Genomic DNA, 26,658 nt, shown 5'->3' on the forward strand with positions numbered 1-26,658 from the left:
ACAAAAGTGGCGTACGCGGCTGGCGCACAGTGTGCACGTGCGAATGTCTGCGCCAGCCGCGTGCGCTAAAATAGATTTCCGTGCACAGCGTATTCATGGATTTTAGCCTCCAAAACCAGCCGTGGCGCAGAGTTGCGCAGAGAACGTTCAGCAGCGCCAGTTACGCCCCCAAGAACGCCCTCTCGCAAGGAAAAGCCATCAAAATTCCAGATTCAGTGCAAAGGGCTGCGCTAACCCTGGACCAGTTTACAGGGCTGCCAAATAGCAAACGCCAAGCGGGGTATGTGTATTACTGGGGTTCGCGGGAAGTTTCACACGCGATTTCAGCAGGGTACGTGTATTACGGGGTTCGCGGGAACTTTCACACGCGAAAGGGCCTGTGCGAGTGGGGTACGTGTATTACGGGGGTGCGCGGGAAGTTTCACACGCGATTGGCCTGGGTACGTGTATTTCAGGGGTGCGCAGGAAGTTTCACATGCGATTGGCCTGGCTACGTGTATTTCAGGGGTGCGCGGGAAGTTTCACATGCGATTGGCCTGGGTATGTGTATTTCGGGGGTGCGCGTGAAGTTTCACACGCGATTGGGCTGGGTACGTGTATTTCAGGGGTGCGCGGGAAGTGTCACGCGCGATTGGCCTGGGTACGTGTATTTCAGGGGGGCGTGGGAAGTTTCACACGCGATTGGGCTGGGTATGTGTATTTCAGGGGTGCGTGGGAAGTTTGACACGCGATTTTGCTGTCATAGCGGGGAACGCGTATTTCGGGGGTGCACGGGGAGTCCTACACGTGAATTGGCAGTGTGGGTCCTCCCAGGTGTCCCCTCTACCCCCTCCACGGCCCCTGCAGGCAGCCCACACCACAGGGGCATGACCCCCAGCCAAGCCACATGTCACGTTGCAATATGATCACCCTGCACCCCTGGTCATGTCCCGCAGGCAGCCCATCCACCATGGGCATGCCCCCCAGCCAAGCCACATGTCACGTTGCAATATGATCACAAACTCATGTCTCCCAGCACCCCCACCCCCCAGCAGTGAGGGGCACCTGCCAGCAGGCCCCCACTCATGTCCCCCAGCACCCCCACCCCCCAGCAGTCAGGGGCACCTGCCAGCAGGCCCCCACACATGTCCCCCAGCACCCCCACCCCCCAGCCGTGCAGGGCACCTGCCAGCAGGCCCCCACACATGTCCCCCAGCACCCCCACCCCCCAGCAGTGCAGGGCACCTGCCAGCAGGCCCCCACACATGTCCCCCAGCACCCCCACCCCCCAGCAGTCAGGGGCACCTAACAGCAGGCTCCCACGCATGTCCCCCTGCACCCCCACCCCCCAGCAGTCAGGAGCACCTGCCAGCAGGCCCCCACTCATGTCCCCCAGCACCCCCACCCCCCAGCAGTCAGGGGCACCTGCCAGCAGGCCCCCACTCATGTACCCCAGCACCCCCACCCCCCAGCAGTCAGGGGCACCTGCCAGCAGGCCCCCACTCATGTCCCACACATGTCCCCCAGCACTCCCACCCCCCAGCAGTCAGGGGCACCTGCCAGCAGGCCCCCACATGTCCCCCTGCACCCCCACCCCCCAGCAGTCAGGGGCACCTGCCAGCAGGCCCCCACACATGTTCCCCAGCACCCCCAGCAGTGCAGGGCACCTGCCAGCAGGCCCCCACACATGTCCCCCAGCACTCCCACCCCCCAGCAGTGCAGGGCACCTGCCAGCAGGCCCCCACACATGTCCCCCAGCACCCCCACCCCCCAGCAGTCAGGGGCACCTGCCAGCAGGCCCCCACACATGTCCCCCTGCACCCCCACCCCCAGCAGTCAGGGGCACCTGCCAGCAGGCCCCCACACATGTCCCCCCCAACAGGTCATCACACTCCAGACCCATGCCCCTCATGGCCACCCAAATCCCACCCCAGTCCAAACACCCCACATTGAATTCCCAAAGTCATGATAGAAAATACATAACCAGCATGGCCATGAATCAATGTCCCTCAGACCCACGCAATGGTGACACATGACTGTGAAAAGATCAACATTGTGACATGCACAAAACAAAAGAGATAATACCACATCAGTAAAGTATGTAATAAATGTGTATTCAATAATTAACCAAATGAATAACAAAAAAAACACACACAATAATGGAAATAAAAAAATGCATGTCCAAAATATTCAAAAAAATGTGTGAAAGCAGAATCCAAATCAATCCAAAAGCAAATGGGTCCAAAGAGTCTGTCCGTCCAACCAAATCCAAAGTGTAAAAATAAGACACATCCATTGATCCATGGTAAAAAAAGAAACTTAAATGAAGTGAAATCCAGTGTAGAACTATATACAAAGTACAAATCCAGGGTCCATGAGCCCAACCATTGAAAGGAAACCTACAAAAACCCTACCTAATGAAGAACTATATACAAAAAGGTGGGGCATTGTCCAAGCGCCCCAAATGAAATGAAAACCAAAAGGAAACCTAACTCTAATTAACTATATACAATGGCAGCGGGCTAGTCCGACGGCTCACTTCCTGATTTCCCGGGCCTGGGCATCATCGAACTCCTGCTCAATGTCCCGGAGGCGGTCCTCTTCTAAGGCCCCGAGGGTTTGCAGGGACGATGACATCCGGAACTCCAGGTCCTGCGAATTGCCTCGAGGCACTCGGCCCGCCGCAGAGCCCTTTGCATGGAGTTCTCCGCCCTGACCATCGTGAGCCGTGCCTCTTCCGCCCGCTGCCGCTCTGCATCTATAGCATGGCCTAACCGCTGCCACACGGATAACACTTCCTGTCCTGGGTCCTCCTGCCCTCCGGCCGATGCCTGCCCCTCCGATGTCGAAGGCCCTGAGCCATCATGGCTCCCACCTTGTTGCTGCTGCTGCTGTGCCTGTGCCCGTGCCCTGGCTCCTGCTGCCTGCACATCCTCGTCGGGCTGGGGTGCAGTTGTTGAGGTGGCCAACCCTGCTGGACGTCCGACTCCCGACTGTGGCAGGGATGTGTCCTCCACATAGGGGGTTCAGGTGAGGAGGGGGTCGAAGCAAGGTTCAGCAAATGGAGGAATCCGGCCTGGGTGACCTGTCCCAGTAGGCTGACGTGGTCAACGAGCCATTCGAGATGACGTGCAGTCTCCCCATGAAAAGACTGCAGGTCACCTCGCATGTCACATTCACACAACGCCACCCCACCCAGGACAGGCTCAACCCGGTCCCGGATAGCCACGTCTGCAGGGAGAGGAAGGCCAGTTGTTGTAAGCGGATAACCTCCCTGAAAACGGGTCTGGAAGTAGGCATCCTTGCTGGTGCGGGATGATGCAGTCACAGGATCGGGGACAGGATTACACACAGGCACCTCTGTGGCGGCCTGTGCTGCCTCCTGTCCCTGCCCCTGCACTGCACCACTGGCACCAGTGGAATCCCCACCTCCAGACCCCGTCTCTGTCCCTTGCGCGGCCTCCTCCTCCACCAAACCCCCCACCAACCTGGATGACTCTGTGCCATCTTCCTTCGTCAGACCCTGTCGGGTCTCAGCTGCCCCTTCTGCTGCCGAGGAGTCCAACTCTGACCTCTGCCTCTTGGACCTACCCTCGGCAGCTGCGGCCTGGGACGCGGCACCGTACTCCTCACTCCCTGACGAGATCACAACCTGGGAGGGGAGCCGGGCCTTGCGTCTCCAGCTGGTGGTGTGATCCCCAACGCTGTGCTCCACAGCACCCTCTCCGCCCTCTTCATCAGTTGACTGCAGACAGGGAGAGATAGGAGACAGGCATCAGGACACTGTACAATGGACTGATACACAAATGCCAGTTGCACATGAGTGGCAGTGTCAAACTTCAGACATGGCATCACAATCCCCAACACACATGTCATGTCAACTCACACACATGAGCAATTCCACAGCCATATGGCAACAGCCAGCACCATCCATACACATACAACAGCATAAGCGGCCAAAGGTGAGCCAGACATCACATGACACACAGGGAGTGCACTAGACATGCACACACGCCACCACACTTACATGCATGTGTACACCTCCACCAACTGTCGCAGTGATGAGATCGGCATCCATGTCACATCTGGCAATCAGTCTTCTACATATCAGTTTCCCAAGCATCCATGTTGCATCACTGTTGGACCCTTGTGAAATACACACACATGCATACATGCAGCTGGAACCGACATCCATGTGTGACACCACAACCATGCCAATTTACATACACAGTCATTCAAGCATGTGTGCTCACACATCTGCATTTGGCATGCAAGCTTACACACACATGCACCATCCATGTGTCTCACACATCCATACATGGCCCTACAAAACCACATGTGCAACCTGCACACTACTGGCACACCACCACACGCACAGCTTACAATCAGTATGCATGTACACTTACCGCTCGACTCCAGACGGGTCTGCCTTTCAAGGACCTGGACGTGGAGCACTAGGGATATGCGTTCCAGGACCCTCATTTGATGTTCCGACAGGTGGCCCCGGCACCCCTTAGCATCTGCTGCCTTCAAGAGGCGCTGGGCCTTGTTGAGGGTCCTGGACCTGAAGTCCTCCCAGCGCTTCTTGACATGTTTGAATTCCCACCGCGTTGATGGCAGTCACGATGTCCGTCCAGATCCTGGTCCGTCCTTCCTTGTCGGCGTGCGAACTTCCGAAGAGGCCATCATACTGCCCCAGGACTTGCTCCACCAGGACTTCGTGAAGCTGGTGGCCCTCTCCCTCTCTGGCTGGGGGTTGCCAGTGGTCTCAGATGGTGGTGTGCCCGACATGGCAACCCAGAGGCAGGCTTGGGTGGGCAACTGGGTCCTGGGGCTGGGCTGTGGAGCGATGGTATCCCAGTCGGGAGTCTTCAGTTCCAGCAGGGGTGGTCACAGCAACTGCACCCCTGCAGATGGCTGATGTGCAGGCAGCAAATAGCAGGGCACGTGGGCAGCAGGCAGGCAGGCAGCAGCAGATGGCAGGTGGGAGCGTGCTCAGGGCTCTTGGGGGCAGGAAAATGGCCTTCAGGGCAGGAGCGTGGTCTTCCGTGTGTTTTCGCGTGGCCAGCTTGTTACGGATTGATTTGGCACGTGAAAAAATTGCACGTCAGCGTGTAATTCGAGGAAAGGGCCTTAGCGCATAAGCACGTCAGTGCACGAACGCGATTCCATTGGACCAAAGGCCCTTAGCGCGTAGGCGCGTAAGTTACATTACGCGCACAGGCGTTTCCCTCATAGCACGTGATGACAGAGACACTGTCGGTTCACACGCGATTACTTCACAGTGTTTCTAGTTCGTACTCCCTGTTACCTCTGACAGCTCTTTTCTGATTTTTTGTTGGGCCTGTTTCCTTAAACAGAGTTCACTTCTCCTTTTGTCCTGTCTCCTCAGACAGCGTACAATTCTTCTTTTGGCGGGGGTGTTGCCAACGCGCACATGCAGGTATTTTTCACGTTCTTTTTCCAGGCAGACGGTGAGTTCCGCACGTACTTAGCAACTGTGCTTGCCCCGTGTCGCGTTCCCCTTCAGACGTCATTGTAGGCTGCGTGTATTACGCGTACGCTTATTTTTGTGTTTCTGGGTGCCACAGCATAGTGCAAGTTCATTTTTTCACGCACGTGGTCTACGAGGGGTTGCGTGCACGTTTATTTTTGATTTTTGGGCTGCCTGTGCGTTGCGTGACCCGTCATCTTCCCCCAGGGGTCACAGACAGCCTTGTTAGAGCACTAGGGTACGAATTCCATCTGGTATCCTACCCCTTTTACCCCCAATTGCCCAGGACAATAGTTTACTGCAACTCCCATATGCACAACAACATCAGTGCCATGGCTGGGAGGCGACCAAGCGGTAAGGGAGGCAAAGGTGGCCGACCCTCAAAAGGTGGGCGTGGTGGGCTCGGTAGGGGACGTGGCCGGGATTTGCAGGGTGCCCCTATGCCCCCATGTGTGGAGGAACAATCAGGGACACCCATGCCCCCCCCCATGGTTGAGGGAAACGTTGCTGACACCATCCAAGCTCAGCCCCTGTTGGACCAGCCCATTGTGGCACCTGACCTGGCACAGGATGACTCCCTGGCTGACATCCAGGTCAGCAAGTCTAGGCCACGTGTGGCGGTGCAAGTTGTTGTCACCAATCCACGTGGATCTGGGGCAGCTATGTCATCTGCTGCCCCAAGTATGCAGGGTGGGGAGGCTGCAGGGGCAGCTGCAGCTCCATCCGCCCCAGCTCTGACTCTCCCAGCCAGGACAGTGTCAGTCCCAGTCCATCAAACTGACGTTCCCCCTGCCAACATTACCCAGCAACCAATGCCTGCATCAAGAACTATGGTCATTGTGCATTCCCACACTCCTACTACCCAGTCCACCGGTGATTCTGCCCCTACTGACCAGAGCGGCGTAAGCCACTCTGGCTCCTCTCCACCTTTAAAGAAGAGGAAGAAGGGTGCTCTGGCACGACAGGCTGAGACCCCAGACATGGCTACACACTCCGGCACGTCAAGGAAGCCTTGCTTTAATGACGCGGAACTTGATGCACTTGTGCACTATGTGTCGGCACATAGCCACGAAATTTTGGTGACTGCAGGGTGCAAGACCGCACCTGGTCAACGTAAGGCACACTGGCAGACCATCGCCGACCGCATAAGTGCCCTTGGATTTGTGAGGCGCTCAGCTGATGATTGCTACAAGCGGTGGAATGACCTGAAACGCAGAGCAAAGAAGCTGGCCTCAAATCATGCCGCTACTCTGGTGACTGGCGGTGGGTCTCCACAAGAGGACAACGAACTCACTGAACATGAGTCTGTTGCTGGGGCCTTCGTCACAGAGGAACAGATCCAAGGTGTGGGAGGACTACCTGATTATGAAGCATTGTCCGGTGAGTGCCCAGGCATGTGCATGTTGTTTGGGTGACGGGTTCTGATTGAGTGCCAGGTGAGGGTGTGTGTGCCTGAGTGGTATGGGTCACCCATGTGCTTCATCCAAAACATTCAGCGGCCTTGGATTTGGGTGTGACAGTATCCCTTCTGCCCACATTAGTAATTTGGCTCAACATTACGGCAGTTGCCCTTGAAGTGGCAACAACATTGTTTGTATTTTTCAGTGTTCGTTCAGGCTGATTGTTTCAATTCTCCCACTTTGGCTACGCATTCCTCAGCCCTATTGTCACATTTGTGGCATGATTCTGTCATTGATGAACCCCACATTGGACCACATGTGTTACCTTGTTAGTTGAATGATATGACCATTCAGGCTAATTGAGTATTGGCCTGATCACAGGAATTTTTGGGGCCTGTTTGCATGAGGAACATGATAGTTGTTTCCTGTCATGTTGAAGTGACAAACCATTGATGTATACATCGGCCTGCAATCACTGTATTTTTGGACACTGGATGTGTTGCAGTGTGTGGCACATGCCTATTTTGTCACACTATGTAGCATTTTTCATCTCATCATGTCCATCTCAAATGGATGGCTGACAGTATTCATTCACTGACATATGGATGTACTTGTGGAATGTACCATGGCTATGGTACATGCCATCTGTGTGATGGCATGTGTCATGTATGTGTATTGGACATGCCACTCACAGGCCAATGTGTGATGGCAGTGCTACCCAGCATGCAGCAAATGTGTTGCTGTTCCATGTAGGTGTCATCAGTGTCTGCCTTTTGGGTCCCCTTCAAACTCAGTGACAGTCCATGAATGGGAGGGTTATAGTCATGTGGGACATGTGTAAATCATGTAAATCATGTACTGGTTATGTAGCTTGTCAGGCCTATTTTTGTGCTATGGTGCTAATGCCTGTTTCCATTTTTTGTCTTTCATGTTTTTGCAGGGGATGACGCACTTGATGCTGTTGAGGTTGAGGAGATGGTGCAGACCCAAGAGGAATCTCAGGCACGACCGGGCACCAGTGGGGGACGTGGTGGTGTGGTGGTGGGTGAGAACCCAAGTGGGTGAGAACCCAATCTTGCTGCAGAACATTTTATTGAGGGGTGCCTCTGGGTGCACCTCCCCGGACCTCTATTCAGGTGCTGATTCGGATGATGAGACCTATGTGGCATCGCAGGTAAGTGTTTTTGGCAGGGATTCTGTTCTGTCCAACTCACCTGTACCAGGGGTAGAACCCTCAATGGGGATGTCAGTGTTGGTAAGTCCGCCTTTGGTGGTTACGGATGCAGGGTCACACTCCACAACATCTGATCCTGTTCCTGGGCCAGCAGATCAGAGGGGGAATGCAGTCCTGCAGCCTCAGGCAGTGCCGGCACAGCAAGGCGCAGATCGCCTTGCCCCAAACAGGTGTGGTGCCCGCCGACGCGGTGGGCGTACGCCACCAGGCAATACCGCATGGGAACAATCCATTTACGGTATGGCAACCCAACAGGCAGCATCAGTTGAGATGATCGCTCAAGCAATGGAGAGGGTGCCACTTCCATTGTCCCCCCTGACAGGCAGATGGAGCTACTACAGCAGGCAACAGACTCCATTTGCCAATCACACAGGGAGGACATGTTGGCGTCCAACAGGGACAGACGGGCGGCACTGGAGACTCTACACCAATCAATATCAATAGAGTCCCAGGGCCACAGGGAAGCCCTGAGGGTAGAACTCCATCACCTCAGGGAGACTCTTGTTGACCTTGAGGCTTCCACTAACTTGAGGACAGAACAGCAGCTGGAGCGGCTCACACGTTCGCTCTCAGCTGAGATGCAGCCAACTCGGGAGGAGATCCGTGCATCACGTCAGGTGCTGCATGGGGATTGCCGCACTATAATCCTCTAAAACGAGACCTTCCACACCCGCATCATTGCTGCCATGGAGGACCATACCAGGGCTTTGCGTGGGCTGCCTCCCATTGCACCACCATCTCCTGTGGCAGCACCACCTCCTGTGGCAGCAGCAGAGGGTGATGATAGCGACAGCAGCAGTTCTCCCACATTGGCAGGCCATGAGCCCATGGAGGTGTTTTTTTTCCCAACATCCACACAGGTGGGTGTTGGTGCGCACCCTGTCCTCGGACCTCCTGGGTGCCCCCCCCCCCCGGCCCCCTCAAGGCCATTTTTTATTTTTTATTTTTTTTTTCAGTGTGTTGCCTTGTGTGGCTCCCGTGGGCATCCACTGTATTCCGGCTGGGCACATGCAGGCTTGTCCTGAGTTTGGGTTAGATGCTTGGGTTCGTGAGACACACACCCCTCCTGCTTCCCGTTTCCATGGGCTTGCAAAGGGTGTGCCCAAGTGACATTGACTGTCACGGTGACGTAGGACTCCCATGAGCTGTGTGGGCAGTCTGTAGTCAATACTGTGTATACATTCCTAGTGGATATTGTTGTTGAATTGTACACTGCATGGTGTATTGCTATGTGCTTGTGCATCCATGTCTTTCGCCTAATTTGCAGGTTAATTCCTCATGTCTTCACAAGGCCGTCTACTTTGGAGATGGAGTTCATGTTGTAAGCAGTGCACTTGGACATTTGCGTGGCAGCAGCACTGTACAGTTGGAAGTGGCCGATGTGCTTGCATGATCAGGTTGTAAGACTACCACTACTTTAACTTAGTACTGTCATGTTTATGCTATGTTTGAGGTTGTGTAGCTGCATTGAATTGTTGGTAAGTGTTTGGTCATGTGTGTTGTTAGTTCTACATTACTGGGAGCATTTTGTGTGTGGGCAGTTTCCATTGAGGACACTGTACTTTGACACTTGTGTGATGTTTTGGGGATTGCTTTGTTTGCTCTCACATAGCATGACATGCCATGGTGTGTTGGGTGGCAGTGCTGGGGAGGGGTTGGGTGACATGGCACTGTTGTCATGTTGTATTTTGCAAGGGGGTAATGATTTTTGCAGCATAGAAGTGTGTCTTTTGATGACACACCATTGGTGGTGTTTGTGTAGGTAGGGCACACAATGTAACACTTCCAGGTGACCATTCTCAGGCTGGTATGGTTGTGACAGTTGACTGTCCCTTATGTCATCATCATTGATTGTCAGCTGGCATGTACCAGGGCTGTGTGCACTCCACAGGGGTGTGATTTTAGGTGAAGTAATTATCCACCAGCTGTGTACGGGCTGCCTCACCCCGTGCCCTTTCCCCTCCCATGCGCAGTGGCCGTGCTTGTGGTTGGGGATGTGGGGGCACCACCATGTCCACCGGCAGGCCCCAGCGTGTTGCAACGTTGTGCAGGACACATGCTGCCACTATGATCCTGCACACTACTGGGGGAGCGTATAACAGCTGCCCACCAGAATGGTCAAGGGAGCGAAAGCGTGACTTGAGCACTCCGAATGTGTGCTCCACTACGCCCCGGGTTGCAATATGGGCTGTGTTGTATCTTACCTCGGGTGGCGTGGTCGGGTTCCGAATTGGCGTCATCATGTGGGTGCTCAGCGGGTAGGCACTGTCTCCTGGGGAGGTGGTGATTGGTATCATTAGTGGGGTTGTGACATTGCTCAGTATCTGACATGCATGCATGTGCTGTGGCATTTATACCCACCGAGCAGCCATGTATCGCCATGCCGGCCAGCTTCTAGGTCCCGGTTTAGGGTTGACATTCTGTAAATGAAACTGTCGTTGGTGGACCCTGGATAGTTGGCATAGACTGAGGTGATGATTCCCTTGGCATCACATACTACCTGGACGTTGATGGAATGCCAGTGCTTGCGGTTTCTGTAGATGTGCTCTGATGCCCTGGGGGGACGTAGAGCCACATGGGTGCAGTCAATGGCACCTAGCACTTTGGGGAAGTGTGCCACCCCGTAAAAATCCTGGACGACAGCCTGCCTTTCTGCAGGTGTTCTGGGCAGGTATATGTGCCTGCGGACTGATGGGCGTGCAGTCATGATGGCCAACACCTGGTGTAGGCAGCGTGACTGCGTGGCCTGTGACACCCCCCCACTGTAGCAGTTGTCCGTTGAAATGATCCATTGGACAAGAAGTGCAGTACATTGAGGACCTTCTGCAGGGGGCTGAGTGCTTGGGAGCACAGGGTGGGTGATGTGAGGTCATCCTCCCACTCACTGACCAGGTCGAGTATTATGTGAGGTGGAAACCTGTACCTCCCATACACCTGGTCATCAGGCATCCCAAAAAGGCTAGTTCTGGGTGTAAAAATTCTGGGCCTGACTATCCTCCTCCTCCTCCTGTGGTATCCCACAACCACTGCTGCTAGGAACGGTATATTCATCCTGGCGTCTGTGCTTGTTTGTTGTTTGCGCACACTTTTATGCTGCGCGGGTCCACGTACGCCTGCTTCCTGCTGGCGTACGTGTTTCCGGATTAGCGCATCTTTTTTGGCGCACGCGTTAGCCCCGTTTGATTCCATGAATACGTGTTTTGAACGTGCGTGTGGGCATTCCGCGCACTTGCCTCCTGTACTTCCCCCGTGACGCCCACATTTTTACGAGTTGTTCCCCATTCCGCGTGTCACGCCCCCTGTTCCTCCTACTTTTGTTGTGTGCGCCGCGCTATGTGCGATTTCGCTGTGCGCTTAGCGCACGCTGTTTGGAGACGTGTGCGCCAGCGTGCGCCACGCAGAATTTTGGCGCACATCCTGGAATTTCCTCACGCACGGACTTCCATGAATCGCTATGCGCGGGTTTCGCTCAATTTTCGCACTGGCACTGCGATTCGCACGCTTTCGCACGCTTGCGCTGAAAATTTAAGCGCACAGTAATTCCATGAATCGGCTCCTTAGTCTTTACAGGGACGTACTTATCTCACAGACCTTATTCCTCGGTTTTGGTGTGGTACACTCATGATGCACTGATGTCTTCCAGTCAGTTTGTGATCTGCTACCAATTAAATAGGAGTATATTGATGCAAAGGTTATTATAAAGTGATCTTTGACTATGCACAGTTCAGACCTGTTCTACCCAATGAATACACTAGAGGGTTACCTGGTACTTGTTTACAAGTGATAAAGAATTAACTATTTCAAAAAAGTAAAATGATCTTTAACATACAAAAAGATAATGGGCCTCATTCTAAGTATGCCGGTCCGGAAACAATGGTACAGGTAAGATTACCGGCACCATTGTTTCTGGGCTGGCATACTGCAGGTCTGCCTGCCGGAGCCACCGTGCCTGACAGGTCTGACCCTGCCACACACAGCAGCCATGGTAGGCAGACCTAACATGGTCTCACTCCTTCTAGATACTGAATCCACCATTTGATGTTACTCCGCCTTACACTCCTATGCTCTTCCCACTCTCCATAACTCCCTCCTTTGAAGTACTACTCCATCGTCCATGGTAATACTACCACCTCCTCTATACTACTGCTACTCCCTCCTCCACACTTCTACTATGTCCTCCTCCACACTACTATGTCCTCCTCCACACCACTACTACCAATCCTCCCATTCACTACTCAAACAACCTCCTTTCTCTAAGTACCATTCGCTTCCCAGACAGTCTTTACTACCTTATCTAAACACTCGCCACACAAACACACACACTCAAACTGCAGAACCACATTCACTCCTTAACCAATACCTCAACTTTTCTAGAAATCTTCTCCACAAGGTGCTGCTCCCTCCTTCCTCCTGCTGGTCTCTTGGCCAGTCTGTACCATCGCCTCGGACCTTACCCGGAAAATCCTCACTTCATGCTTCCTGTCCCGAGCTTCAATACCACTCCCAAGTGAGGATTGGTCACCTTTCCCTAGCCAATCTGGCTGTGCTTTTCCCATCCGGGTCGTGTATGCATGTGGGGAAAATCTTGAAAATAAGCTATACTCAACGCACTTTCTCCATGTGGGCATATAACATCCCGGGAATGGCGGTCCAGTACGCTGAGTGTCCATATTCATGTTCTGGGATCCTGGTGCTTTGGGTTTCCCACTAAGTCTCTTATGGAGAAAGGGTGTGCTGCCCTTCTATTTCCTGGTGGCTTAGGTGGTTTGTCAATTCCAGTAAAGGCTTGCTGGTGCTTATTGACGGCATCAACATGTCAACAGCCCTACCCATAAACTCGGCAACATGCTGGATTTGGTATTTGCACAAAAATCCCTTTTAACACTTCAGTCTATTGAACCCATCCTCTGGTCTGACCACTTCTTGGTCTCTTGTAGACTGGAAGATATAGGCAAACCTGGTAAAATTCCTATAGAGAAAATTTGGCAGCACTCGTGGCGTGCTGTTGACACCTCAAGTTTGGCTACTTTGATTCAAGCCAAATGCAGCTGTGAGTCAGCAGTGTCACTGTCCTCTATGTCTGAGGCTTTTCTCGAGGTGGCTTACATGGTTGGCCCTCTTCGTCTGATCCAACCATGCAAATTGCCTCCTGAACCGTGGTTCACTGATCTTTTGAAAGAACGCCTCAAACTACCCCAATCGAACGTAAAGGGAGTAGAAAATACGATCTCGCTCTTAAAATCCAATATAAAATACATTCTGGTACCTAGTCAGTCAAAATCAAAGCTGCCAAAATGGCACATTTTACCACCAATATTGAGTCCTCTCTATCTCAGCCAAGAGCCCTGTTCGCTGCTGTCAAGGATCTTGCGTTGGTGGAGAGACTCACCCCTACTGTTACACCTACCCAGGAACTCTGCGATGCCCTATCTCACTACTTTATCTCTAAGATTGATACTATTAGACAAACCATCTCCTTGACAGTGACAAGGGTAGGACCCATTGACAACACTATCCCCTCTCTCACCGTCTCTGATCCTACCACTGCCAACACTTGGTCCCCATTTCCGACTTATACAGAGGAAACTCTCCTGATGGCTATTGGAAAAAGTAAGTCATGTTCTCCCTCGGACGCTATTCCTCTTCGGGTTATGCAAGATATTGCCCCTGATCTGTTATCAGAGATTACTAAAGCTATAAATGACTTCTTTCAAACGGAGTCGGTCCCACGGGAACTGAAATCTGCTAGGGTGATCTCTCTTTTGAAAAAACCTACCCTGGACCCTACCACTCTATCAAATTTATGCCCTATTTCACTTCTCCCCTTCCTGGCTAAACTCTTAGAGTCACTGGTGTCCCCTCTAGTATCTACCTTCTTAGAATCTACTAACCTTATAGACCTGGTTCAGTCCAGGTCCTGTCCTGGTCGTGGCACGGAGAGTGTTCTGGTCGCTGTTCTGGACGATATGACCAGGCTAGTGGATGCGAGTGGAGTGGATGCCCTGATTTTGTTAGACCTATCAGCGACCTTCGAAACAGTCGACCAGTCCATCCTGCTATCTCGTCTTGCCCATTTTGGTATATCAGAGCAGGTACTAGGATGGTTCAGCTCGTTCCTTGCGGATTGTACTCAGACCCTCTCGATGCCCCCTTTTCTGTCTGCTCCTTGTCACTTCAGGTGTGGAGTGCCACAGGGCTCCTCCCTGTCGCCTATATTGGTTAACATCTACATTTGGGCCCTTGTGTCTCTCATCCGCTCCTTCGGCATCAGTTGTTACTCCTATGCCGACGACACCCAGATACTGATCAGATTAGATCTTGATCAGGCTGAAGTTTTGTGCTTGCGGGAATGTCTGACAGCTGTTGGAGATTGGATGAACCACAACTGGCTCAAATTGAATGGTGATAAGACTGAGGTGATGGTGGTGGGCTATCCCCCTAATCCCACACTCTGGGTGTCCTCCTTTTGGCCCTCTTCCCTGGGACCCCTGCCGATCCCGGTTAAGAAAGTGAAAAAGATGCATGTTTCCGTGAAGTCTGATTTGAAGGTTATGACATGGAATGTGAATGGTCTGAATAATTTCAAGAAGAGACAGAAAATATTTGATTATATGGGAGATAAGCAATGTGATGTTTACTTTTTGCAGGAAACACATTTTTTGAAAGATGACATCAAAAAATTGCAGAGACAATGGGTTGGCGGTGCGTATGGATCTTGTTTTTCCTCTGGATCTAGTGGAGTGGCAATACTGATTCGTAAAAATGCCCCTATTAAGATCTTACATGAAAAAGCTGACAAAGATGGTAGGATTATTGTTTCACTAGCAGAAGTACAAGGCTTGAAGGTGACATTGGGCCTCATTACGAGATTGGAGGTAGCCATGGCGCTATTAGCGCCATGGCTGCCTCCAAACTCGTTCCGACTCTGCCCTGGAGAATGGAGCAGTTACCGGGCCATTCCAAGGTTGGCAGGACCGGTAATTCCCCATTCACCAGGGCCATTCCCCATTCCCATTTGAGCCCCCATAGGGCTCAATGGGAATGGGGAAGGCGCTAATAACGGTACCGCAAATTGCGGTACCGTTATTAGCTCCAGAGTCCCTTTGCGGGTCCCGTCCTTAACGCCTGGAAAACCAGGCGTTAACGGAGGACCCGCAAAGGGAACTCGTAGTAGGGCGGTAAGGGATTCCCGGCACCGGTGCCGGTAATCCCTTACCGCCCCTTCGTAATGAGGCCCATTGTGTAATATCTATGCAGCGTCCATAGATGATGGTACTTTTTTTTAGGAGAGTCTCTCAATTAATTCAGGACTTTGAGTCGGCTACTGTGATTTTAGGTGGAGATTTCAATCTGGTGTTAGATTCTAAATTGGATCGAAGCAATGGTGGTGTAGAAAACAGAAATGATGCTCATTTTCGATCATTTCAGTCTCTACTAGCTGACAAATGACTTGAATGATTGCTGGCGTTTAATGAATCCATGTTTGAGAGAGTTCAGTTTTTATTCCAATTCTCATGGTACCTATTCACATATTGATATGTTTCTAACTAGTGGTAAAATGACCGAAAAGTTCAATTCAGGTGATATTGAGAATATCGTGGTTTCTGATCATGCCCCGGTCTCTTTGGCAGTGAAACTTTATTTTAATCTTCATAGGCCCTTCACTTGGAGGATGAATACCTCTATTTTACAAGATGAGGAGTTACTTGATAAAATTAGAAATGAGGCAGATCATTTTGTCAGGAAAAATCATACTGATGATTTGAATGTAAAAATGGTATGGGAAGCTTTTAAATGTACAATGAGGGGCATTGTTTTAGGTTAGTCAAGTAGTAAGAGGAAAAAGATGGAAAACGATAGATCAGATTTGGAGATTTGTATTAAGGAGGTGACTAATGTTTTAATAGTCGACACAACAAATCCAGTTAAGAAAAAAAAACTGTGTAATTCAAAGAGAGAGTTGAATAGAATTATTGATGAAAGAGCTGAGAAACAACTGTTCTGTCTAAGATGTTCTTATTTTGAATATGGAGAAAAATGTGATAGCTAGCTGGCCTACAGGCTTCGTCAGCAAACCTGTGAGGGAGCTATTACATCTATATGTAGTCCTGAGGGTCATGCAATATTTAATCCCGTTGAAATAAATGAGGTTTTCAGGAAGCACTATGAGAATCTCTATCAGAATGAACCAGGTATTTCTGGTCGGGGAGATTCTTTCCTTGACTCCATGGAAATCCCATAGGTTTCAGATGTTGATAAAGCGTTGCTTGAGAATGTGATAACATTGGATGAAATTAAATTGGCGATTAACAGGTTGAATACTGGTAGGACACCGGGTCCAGATGGATTACCAGTGGAGTTATACAAGATTTTAACTGATTCTGCTTTGGATCTGCTAAAAGATATGTAAATTTCCTCAAAATCTGAGGGTCTTTTACTGACCTCCACTTTACATGCAACAATTTCTTCTTTTTTTGAAGAAGGGTAAAGATGGGAATCTACCATCAAGTTATCGCCCAATCAGTTTGATCAATACTGATAATAAAATACTTGCAAAGGTGTTGGCTTTGAGGATTGATCAATTGATTGGTAATCTAGTACATCTTGATCAATCGGGTTTCATTAAGAACAGAAAGACCTATAGTAATAATCGGAAATTGTTGTTAACAATGTCTATTGCACAGTCATCGTCTGAGGACATTGCTGCCTTTTCACTTGACATGACAAAGGCATTTGATAGGATAAATTGGCCCTACTTATTTTCAGTTTTGAAGAAGATGAACTTTGGAGATGATTTTATTTCAAGGTTAAACCTTTTATTCTCTTCTCCGACTGCAGATGTAAGAACAAATGATTTGCGGCCAAGACAATTTGCATTGATGAGAGGCACTAGACAAGGTTGCCCCCTGTCACCTCTGCTTTTTGTACTGGCAATTGAACCATTGTCAATTGCTTTATGACAAAAGCAGAGTTTGTGTGGAGTATGGTTTCAGGGGATAATGTAAACAATGTGGTTTTATGCAGGCGATCTTCTATTGATAATAAAGGAATTAGATGTTTCATTATCGGCTCTGATGGAGACTCTAGGGGCATTTTACAAGGTTTCGGGCTACAAAATCAACTGGTCGGAATAAGAAGTTATGCCCTTAACATATACCTGTGATGAGGCATTTATTGAGTCGTTGGGATTTCAATGGTGTGCGAGGAAAATGAAATATCTTGATGTGTGGCTTACTCCTAGAGTTGAGGATTTGGTGGGAGAGAACTTGAGTGATGTGTGTAAAGATCTTAAGGCATGTTTGGAAAGGTGGTCCCTTTTTAATTTATCATTGTGGGGCACAGCCAATGCTTTGAAAATGACTGCTGCACCGAGAGTTAATTACATACTTAGCATGCTCCCGTTGGAAATAAAGACTTCCAATTGGAAGGAACTGCATTATTTGATAAAATCATTCATATGGGTTCGAAAGCCGGCAAGGTCACAACTTTGGAAGCTTCAGCTTCCTGCAGAAAAAGGGGGGTAAGGCTTACCAAACTTTCGGGCTTATCATACAGCATTCACATGTCAATTTATTGTGCCGTTTCTTGAAATGCGACCAGATGATTGGGTTATTGCGGAGGTTGGTTTTACTGGACCTCTGCTGCCGAGGGCAATTCTTACCACGAGTAATGCTAGAAGTGTGAGAAATCCAATTACTGAGTATCTAAGGAAATGCTGGGATGGCTTATGTACCTTTTTGGGCTCGGGTGCCTTGAGATCGGCAAGTGCTTCCATTTGGATGAATGCAGCAATTAAGGAGAAAGGTAAAAAGCTTTTTTGGGTGGATTGGTTTATTGGTGGAGTGTGTTGGATTGGTGACTTGTGGCAGAATGGGAGATGGATTTCTGGGGCGGAAGTGCGTCAGAAGTGGAATATTGTTAATTTCAAATACAAGGATCATGTAAAGTTATGAGAGGAATGGAGTCAGATGATCGGATCTGACATCTCATTGGGACAATGGATGGATATGTGTGGGAATGTGAAACTTTGTTCATTGAATTTGTGGGAAAGATCTAGACAAATTAAGATCCTTAATAGAGTATATTGGACACCAGAGAGAATGATGAAGCGGGGGGTGACTGAAACGGATGAATGCTGGAAATGTTTGAACGATGTTGGTTCATTAGAACATATGTTATGGCATTGCTCTCGGATTCAGGGGTTCTGGACTGATATCTGCAATATGTGCATATATGTTTTGGTCATAGTAATGGATCTGAATTTCAAAACGATGATTTTGGGTTGTGATGATGTATGTGATGATGTATTGTGTGATCTTACAGTTTCGAAAAAGAAGTTTTTGTTTAGAAGTGCCTCAATAGGTAAAAAGTTGATACTGCGCAAATGGAAATCACATTTTGTACCGCTTTCATCAGACTGGATTTGGGAAATGCATTCCCTTGCAACTTTGGAGAATAACATTTTCAGGAGGCAAAGAAAGATGAACTTTTTTGACAAAATATCAGGAAGATTTCTTGAGATTTACTAGCTGTTTCATTTAATGTATGGAATTGTAAATGAGTTCAGAAATGTTGTAAAGTATCTTGATTCAAATTGTTTTTCAGTTGGTTAATTTGTTGTTTGTTTTATTGTATGTCTGTCCTATCTGCATCCTTGTCTATAGACCAACAAGCCTCTGCGGTCTGTCAGGCTAGCCATTTTCAGCTGAAAATTCTGAGGCGAGTATTACATCTGATTCCGGCTCCATTGCACCCTCCAGTGGTAGCAGCTATGGTTCTATCACAAATAGACTATTGCAACTCCCTGTACTTAGCCCAACCCTAGGGCCTGATTAAATGGCTGCAGCGGCTGCAGAATTTGGCCGCTAGGGTAGCTACAGGCACCCCTTTTGGGGCTCCTATCTCCCCTGTGTTACGGACCCTGCATTGGCTTCCAGTGGCCCAACAGGTAGAATTTAAGGCTCTGTGTATTGTACACCGTGCCCTCCATGGTCAGGGAGCGGAGTACCTCCAAGCCAAGTTCATCCGCTATCATCCCACCCGTAACCTTCGCTCAGCCACTTCCAAACAACTTGTTGTGCAGAAGCAAAAGCAAAAGCACAACAGAGATCGAGTTTGCGGCTGGGCCTTCTCTATTGCTGCAGCAGTTCTGTGGAATAATCTCCCTCTCACCATCAGGAAAACCCCTAACTACTTAGAGTTTAGGAGGTGGGTCAAAACATACTTATTCTGAATCTTCATGGGGCTGTGGCCATCTCTTCTAGCGCCATGATGCCTTTGGGCGACTGTGCGCTTTATAAGAACTGTTAACATAACATAACATGACCTTATAGCTGTGTGGACCACCATGCAAGATGTTGCCACCTCTTTGTGGCTTGCTTTCGCTATGCTGCCTGTCTGATTTGATGGCACTGATGTGTGTTGACGCTGATCTGGCTTTGTCTTTAGAGTGACTCTATGGCATGTCAATGTGTCCATAGGCCTATATGGCTCCCTAGATGTGTGCTGTAGGATCAGGATACCTCTAAGGATTTTCTATGAAAAGAAAGAGAGGTATGGTTTGAGTTAAAAGCGGTCTGCATGCAAACATTATTCCACAAGGGGACAGAAAATGGGGCCCTCTCTGCTCACACTGTCAGCCTCAGAGGTAGGACTGGCTCTGGATGCTTATCTATCAGGCCTCCCACCCACGGCTGAGAGGGTTGCCAATCCCCTCTTGACAAGGTCATATTAGTGTCCTTCAGCAAGACCAAGGGGTGAATGCTGGAAGGTTATGAATCAATTGTAACCACTGGCATAGTTCTGGGGAACCCTCCAGACCATTGTTTTTCAGCCTGCCAAGTCATTACAGAAGTGGGAACACCATATGCATATCAGGCTTGGTCCCACCCCAAAAGTGTCAGTCCAGCCCGAACTGCTAGGTCACATTCCTTCTGCATGAGACCAGAAGCATCCCCAGACATGTTTCAACATCATTGAGGGTCATCGGGGAGGAGTAGCTTGGGTCTCTAGGCCCAGCCGTCTTGGGACCCACGTCTGGGCATGCCCGTCACTCTCGGGGTGACCTATCCAAAACCAAATGTTGATGGCTGGAAGGTTTTGAATCGATCATAACCACTGGCACAGCTCTGGGCATCCCTCCAAAGCATCGTTTTTCAGCCTGACGAGCCATTACAGAAGGGGAGAGACCATATGCAAATCAAGCGTGGTCCCAACACAAAAGGGGGCAGTCCAGCCCGAACTGCTTGGTCACATCCCTTCTGCACGAGACCACAAGCATTCCCTGACATGTTAGTGGCCTTGTCAGAATAACTAATGCAAGAAACTATAAGCGAGGAGGAATGAGACACTAAAAGATTGGAAAATGGTTTAAGAATAACTAAAGAACCAAGTGTTGGTGGTAGTAGCGGAAAAGATCACAGCGTTACACTTGGGTATGCTTGGGAAGTTTAATAACATTTGGTCCCTGTTCCTTGATTATGCTGACCGTTAACCGGGGATCGTATGCAAACCTCCTTCGTATTGGGGGTTTATCTCAAGTTAAAAACGATGCATCAATATTCCTGCAGTCACTGTTGCTTTTGGTGTCCCTGAGATTTAATTTTTATAGAAATGTATTTGAAAAGATATGTTTTGCAGGTTTTCCAAAAAAGTGGGGATGAATCAATAGGTTTATGTGTTTTTAACATACGCATTGTGAAACAAAAAGGAACTTAAAAGTTATAATTATTGAATTATTTTTACTCTGTGCTGCAAATAATGTTCTCACGACGGTTGTCATTTTCTACCCATTTTTCTGAAAATTTTACAACGATCGGTACACATTCCCATACTCATAGCAGCACTTACACCAAGATCACTCAACTGTAAGTTAGATGTGCAAATACATTTGTGAATTGTGCTTGTAAATTCAGCAACATTTTCATATAATTTTCTTCTCCTTTAGAGACCACTTGAAACAACGACTGTAGCAGGTCTCGTTGTATGTTATGTATAGGTTAATTATGCAACTGTGCATGATTGATGCAATAATATACACCAAGTCGTACATTTATTTATTTATTTGGTATTTATAATGCGCCTATACAGCAGATGGTGTTTCACGGCGCAACATAATTTTCACTCTCGCAAAAGTGCTTTTCCACATTAGTTATAACATTCGAAATGTTTACTTTTTCCAGGATTAGTTACACTTACTTTTGGAAATAACTTTGTGAATTGGGCCATATATTAAAAAGATTAATAGGCAGGGTATGGAAAGTAGTAGGTTTTTAATCATGCCAAGTTCTTTTGCATAACAGGCAAAATAAAGTACCTGAAGCGTGGCTTAATGAAGTTGTTAAATGTATCCCTGGTCAGGCGTAATTGCTGAGCACTCATCTATCATATATAAATATATATATGGACGGTATAGTTCAGAGGCGGTTTGTCGAGCTTGCCATATTTGTCACGGTTCGCATGCGCTTGGCAGTGCTTCATAGAGTAGGGGGATGCTTCTTTCAGCAATGGCATAGGTGGCTAGGGTAATTGGTGCTTTGGTGGTATGGTGATTATATGTTCCCTAACTAGAGTAATACAGGCAAAGGCACAGGCACAGAAAAGTTTCCCAAATCAAGATGGCAGAAGAGTGTAGAGACAGTCTGAATTGGAATCTCGGAAGGGTAAATAGAATGATCAGACATTCCGAACTGCCTTTCTTCAAATTAACTGAACCTGGAAGACCTGCTTTTAAAGGGTTGTACCCAAAGAGGGCCTTTGAAAGAGGAGTAAGGGGTAATTCACAGAATTGGAGCATATAATTCCAGGACATCTGATCGTTCATGAACCGGTGGGAACAGTCAGTCTGTACACATACACATGCAGATGAGTCATTGCGCAGAAAAGTAGGAATTTGAGTTCAAGCTAAAGCACAAGGTCTGCATTAAGGTACAGGAGAATCAGAGGAAGGCTTGCAGATATTTATTTTAAATGTGACAGTTTAGTAAAATAGGCCAAAAAAACAGATTAGCGAAAAAATATATTCAATGAGCAATAAAAGTGCATGAGTAGCAAGAAAAACAAACGTTTTTTTACATGCAGCCTCGACCGGGAATAATACAAGCATCATTCAACGTGCTATCATTAAATGGCGTTTGTTATAGGAGTGAGTGACATCACAGCTTTAACAATGTTTCAAGACCTGATTGGACAATAGTTGTTGTCCCCTAGGGAAATCTATACAATACCTAGCCCTATTGGCCTAACCTACACCTCGTGACCAAGTCAATAACCTCCTCTTAATTATGACCTAATACTGAGATGATCAAAACTGCTTTATTTTCATTGGTGGTTATATCTTATTGCCTTTTGCAACATGAAGATCATCTCCCCATTGGCTATCCCACCATTGAATGTTCCATGGTGGGGTTCTTCCCCCTTCATTAACCAATCATTTTGTGAAATGCAGACAGTGTGGCAACAAAAGACGAACACCTCATCACTTTTTCATGGGACCTAAATGTTGGCACCCTCTGATCATTCTCAGCCTTGTGACTGTACAAATGATGGTTAATGTTGCAATTTCTCTTCGGAAGCATGTTTCACCTTCTGGGAAATATCCTTCCTTTCCCCTCATGGGAACACACAACCTCCTACGAAACACTTCTTGCATACTGCTCCAAGTCTGTGTACAACTCTTGAATGTGAATTTATGTGTGCGTGAGTGGGGGTTGTTTTTGGTTCTTGTTAATATATTTTTTTTGGGGGTTGAGGTAGCAAAATGTTTAATATACCCCTTACCCTTCCATGGTCCCCTACTATATTCCCTACATTAATCAAGTGTCTCCTTGCTTCTGTTGCCGTGAATCCCTGTTTCTGCGTGGGCATTTTCTGCCAGGGGGCTTTGTGTGTCTCGTGCACATCTTAGCACATGGCCATGTTCTCGCCAAACTGTGGCCTTCACCTTCCAAGTTTTACTTAATATGAAAAACATGTTTTGTTATAATTTCACTCGTTTAAGTCTTGGGAACCTGCTGCACCGTCCGCTTCTAACCAATCCCTGTGCGGCTTTTTGCATCTTCCTCCAGGGTTCTGACCTTGTCTCTTGCAGTATCTGAGACAAGCAGCAATGAAGTGCATCTGACCACTGGAAATCTGAATGTTTCTCTGTGGCCTAGTTTTCTAATGCAAAAGGCTGTTTTTTTTCTAAATGCATTTTATTTTCGATTGGCACAAAGTCCAGCTGCTATATGCTGGTGTGTCAACATTCATTTCTATATGTTCCCTACTATTTTCTGTAACTGTTGTCTATTATACTTCTATGAAATGTTTTTTAACTATAGGAAGTGCCATGTGACTCCTTCCTTTACTTATGAATGTATCCTACTTCTAATGCACTGCTGCATACTAGGCACCTCCTACATTACTCTACACGCTTTGCACTCTCAATATGTACATGCTTCAGGTGTCTACTCTGTATTTCTTCATGAACTGGTCCCAGAAATTCATCTATCCCTTTGTCAGCTTCACATAAAGCCTACATTTTGTGGACATTAGCAAGGTGGCTGGACTTCTGTGTGGGCCATTTCTCATGCTAAAGAGATTCCCATAACTTGTACTTTCTCTCACATTAGGGGCGTTGGATTTGCATCCCAACAGTTTTCTACAAATAGTTTGATTTCTTGAATAGGAAAAAGACACAATGTATGGAATAAAAGGAGAACACTAAGAATAAGCAACAATGGAAAAATACAACTTAAAGGCAGAGTGGCTCAATGGACATTTAAGAAAATGTTGAACTGAGTCAATGGAATGAATTCTCGTTGTGTGTGTACACATCTATATAGATATAGCAATATAAACAGCAAAAAAAACCTATAAATAAGACAATAGAAATATGGATATAAAAAGAGTATGAAGGAAGCACTCAGAAGGTCTAAAGATGGCCTTCACAGTAGTATTTTTGAAATATCTCCTCTGGGCAGTAGCACAGTAGCAGTAGCAGAGGAGTCACAGGTATGTAGAGGGTAAATTGGTGCTGAGAGAGTATGAGAGAAAAACAGTAAACCGTTATCAGGATTAAAGGTAAACTAACAAGTGTTTATTGCACATGCCATGCAGTTCTCAAAATTGGAAGAGAAGATGAACCTGTGTTGTTTTTTATTTTATCCACTTACCCGTTCACTTTGGGGTGACCTGTATCCAGCAGTGGAAATAAATCCTGGGGGCAGAGCACTACGGAAGGGACAGCGAGGTTCAACATCTTCTTTGGAGGGTACTGTATGGACATGAGTGTATTCTGTGAATTCTTCCTTACTACTCTAGTAGAGCCCTTTAAAAACAGGTTTTGCAGGCTCAGTACATTTGATGAAAGGCAGGTTTGAATGTCTTATAATTGCAATTACCCTTCCAAGATTCCAATTCAGATGGCCTCTACACTCGTTCAGCCATTTTGATTGGGGAAAGTTTCCTGAAGCACCAACTCCCCTCCTAGACCTTTGCTGAAAGCCACATCCCCCTACCCTATGCACCACTGCCAACCCTGCAATACCCCCTCCTAAAGGCCCTGATCCAGGGCCAAGTTTGTCTGGAATTTTCTGGTGGAACTTAGCAACTAAACGTGGCACATGAGTATCTGAGATTGCTTCCCATGACCTCTCTTGAGGACCAGGTCCCTTCTAATTAACTACATATTGTAATTTGCATCTTACTTTACGAGAATCTAAACTTGCCTTAACTTCGAATTCCTCTGAATTTCCCTCTGTGACAGTGGACTATGGTGGTAAGGCTAATCTAGTAGCCTCCAGACAGAGTTTTAACAAACACACAGGAAATTACCGATATAAATATCTGGTGGGTATAGTTCAGAGGTGGTTTGTCGAGCTTGTCATATTTGTCACAGTTCGCAAACGCTTGGCAGTGCTTCATAGAGTAGGGGGATGCTTATTTCAGCAATCGCATAGGTGGGTAGGGGTATTGGTGCTTTGGTGCTATGGTGATGATATGTTCCCTAACTAGAGTAATACAGGCAAAAGCACAGGCAAAGAAAAGTTTCCCAAATCAAGATGTTATGTTATGTTATGTTATGTTACAAGAGCTTCTAGAGCGCACAGTCACCCAAAGGTATCTTGGCGCTTTGAGAGAGGAAAAGCTGGTCACTACGGGGCAACCCTAAAATAAGTGAGTGTTCACAGACCTTCTAGAAGCTAAATAATTGGATGATTTCTTAATAAAAAAGCAGAAGGTCATTCCATAAAGTTGCTGCGGCAACGGACAAAGCCCAGCCCCTAACCATAGACCGTTTGTATCTAGGCACTACAAGTTGTTCGGCTGTGGCAGACTGAAGACTACGAGTAGGGAAGTAGCGGGTGAATTTGGCTTGAAGATATTCAGCGCCTTGATTATGAAGGGTGCGATTTACTATACATAGTGCTTTAAATTTATCCAGCTGGGCCACTTGAAGCCAGTTGAGAGTCCGAAGCATGGGGGAAAAATGTGCACCAAATGGCGTGCCAGTTGCCACCCGAGCGGCTAGATTCTGGAGATGTTGCAACCGCTGAATCAAGCCCTTAGTTTGGGCTAGATAGAAAGAGTTGCAAGAATCTAGCTGCGATATAACCATGGCCGCCACTACAGGGGGGGCGCGGTGGGGCAGGGATCAAGGGCAGCACTTTCCTCAGAATTTTCAACTGGAAATGACCAGCCTGGCAAACCGCAGTGACCTGTTTGTCCATAGAAAGTGATGCTGAAATAACAACACCTAGATTGTTCACTTTTCTTACTGGAATAGAAAGGGAACCTAAAGATGAGGGCCAAAAGGAAGACACCCAGAGCGTGGGATCAGTGGGGCAACCCACCACCATCAGCTCAGTTTTATTACCATTTAATTTGAGCCAATTGCTGTTCATCCAGACTCCAACAGCTGTCAGAGACTCCTGCAGACACGACGACACATCAGCCTGATCAAGGTCTAATCAGATCAGAATCTGAGTGTCATCGGCGTACGAGTAGCATCTGGTGCCGAAGGAGCGGATAAGATATACAAGGGGCCATATATAGATGTTAAACAAAATAGGTGATGGGGAAGAGCCTTGCAGCACTCCACAGCTGAGGTGACAGGTAGCAGAGAGAAAGGGGGCATGGAGAGGGTCTGAGTATGATCAGCCAGGAATGACGTGAACCAGGCTAGTACTTTCCCTGATATACCAAACTGGGCAAGACTGGATAACAGAATGGAGTGGTCGACCATGTCAAAAGCTGCTGAAAGATCTAACAAAATCAGGGCTCCTACTCCACCCACATTCACCAGTCTGGAGCCTGGCTATGTCATCCTGGACAGTGACCAGAACACTCTGTGTGCCTCTATCAGGACAAAAACCAGATTGAGCAGTGTCCAGAAGATTGAAAGATTCAAGAAATGTAGACAACAGAGGAGACACCAGTGACTCTAAGGGCCTCATTACGACCCTGGCGCTAAGATGTTAACGGCGCCGTAAAGGGCGCCTAATTACGAGGTCCCTTTGTGGCTCCCGACCTTAACGGCTGGTCTGGACCAGCCGTTAAAGTAGGGACCC

General features: G+C 48.2%; 1 protein-coding gene across 1 annotated transcript in view; it reads left to right on the forward strand.

Annotated features, from left to right (window-relative positions):
* LOC138579901 (piezo-type mechanosensitive ion channel component 2-like) overlaps positions 1 to 26,658 on the forward strand; it is a 2,232,767-nt gene that overhangs the window by 502,325 nt on the left and 1,703,784 nt on the right. The window lies entirely within an intron of this gene.

This window comes from Ambystoma mexicanum, chromosome 3p (genome assembly GCF_040938575.1).
Source record: "Ambystoma mexicanum isolate Mex_15411 chromosome 3p, UKY_AmexF1_1, whole genome shotgun sequence".
NCBI classification, from domain to species: Eukaryota; Metazoa; Chordata; class Amphibia; order Caudata; family Ambystomatidae; genus Ambystoma; species Ambystoma mexicanum.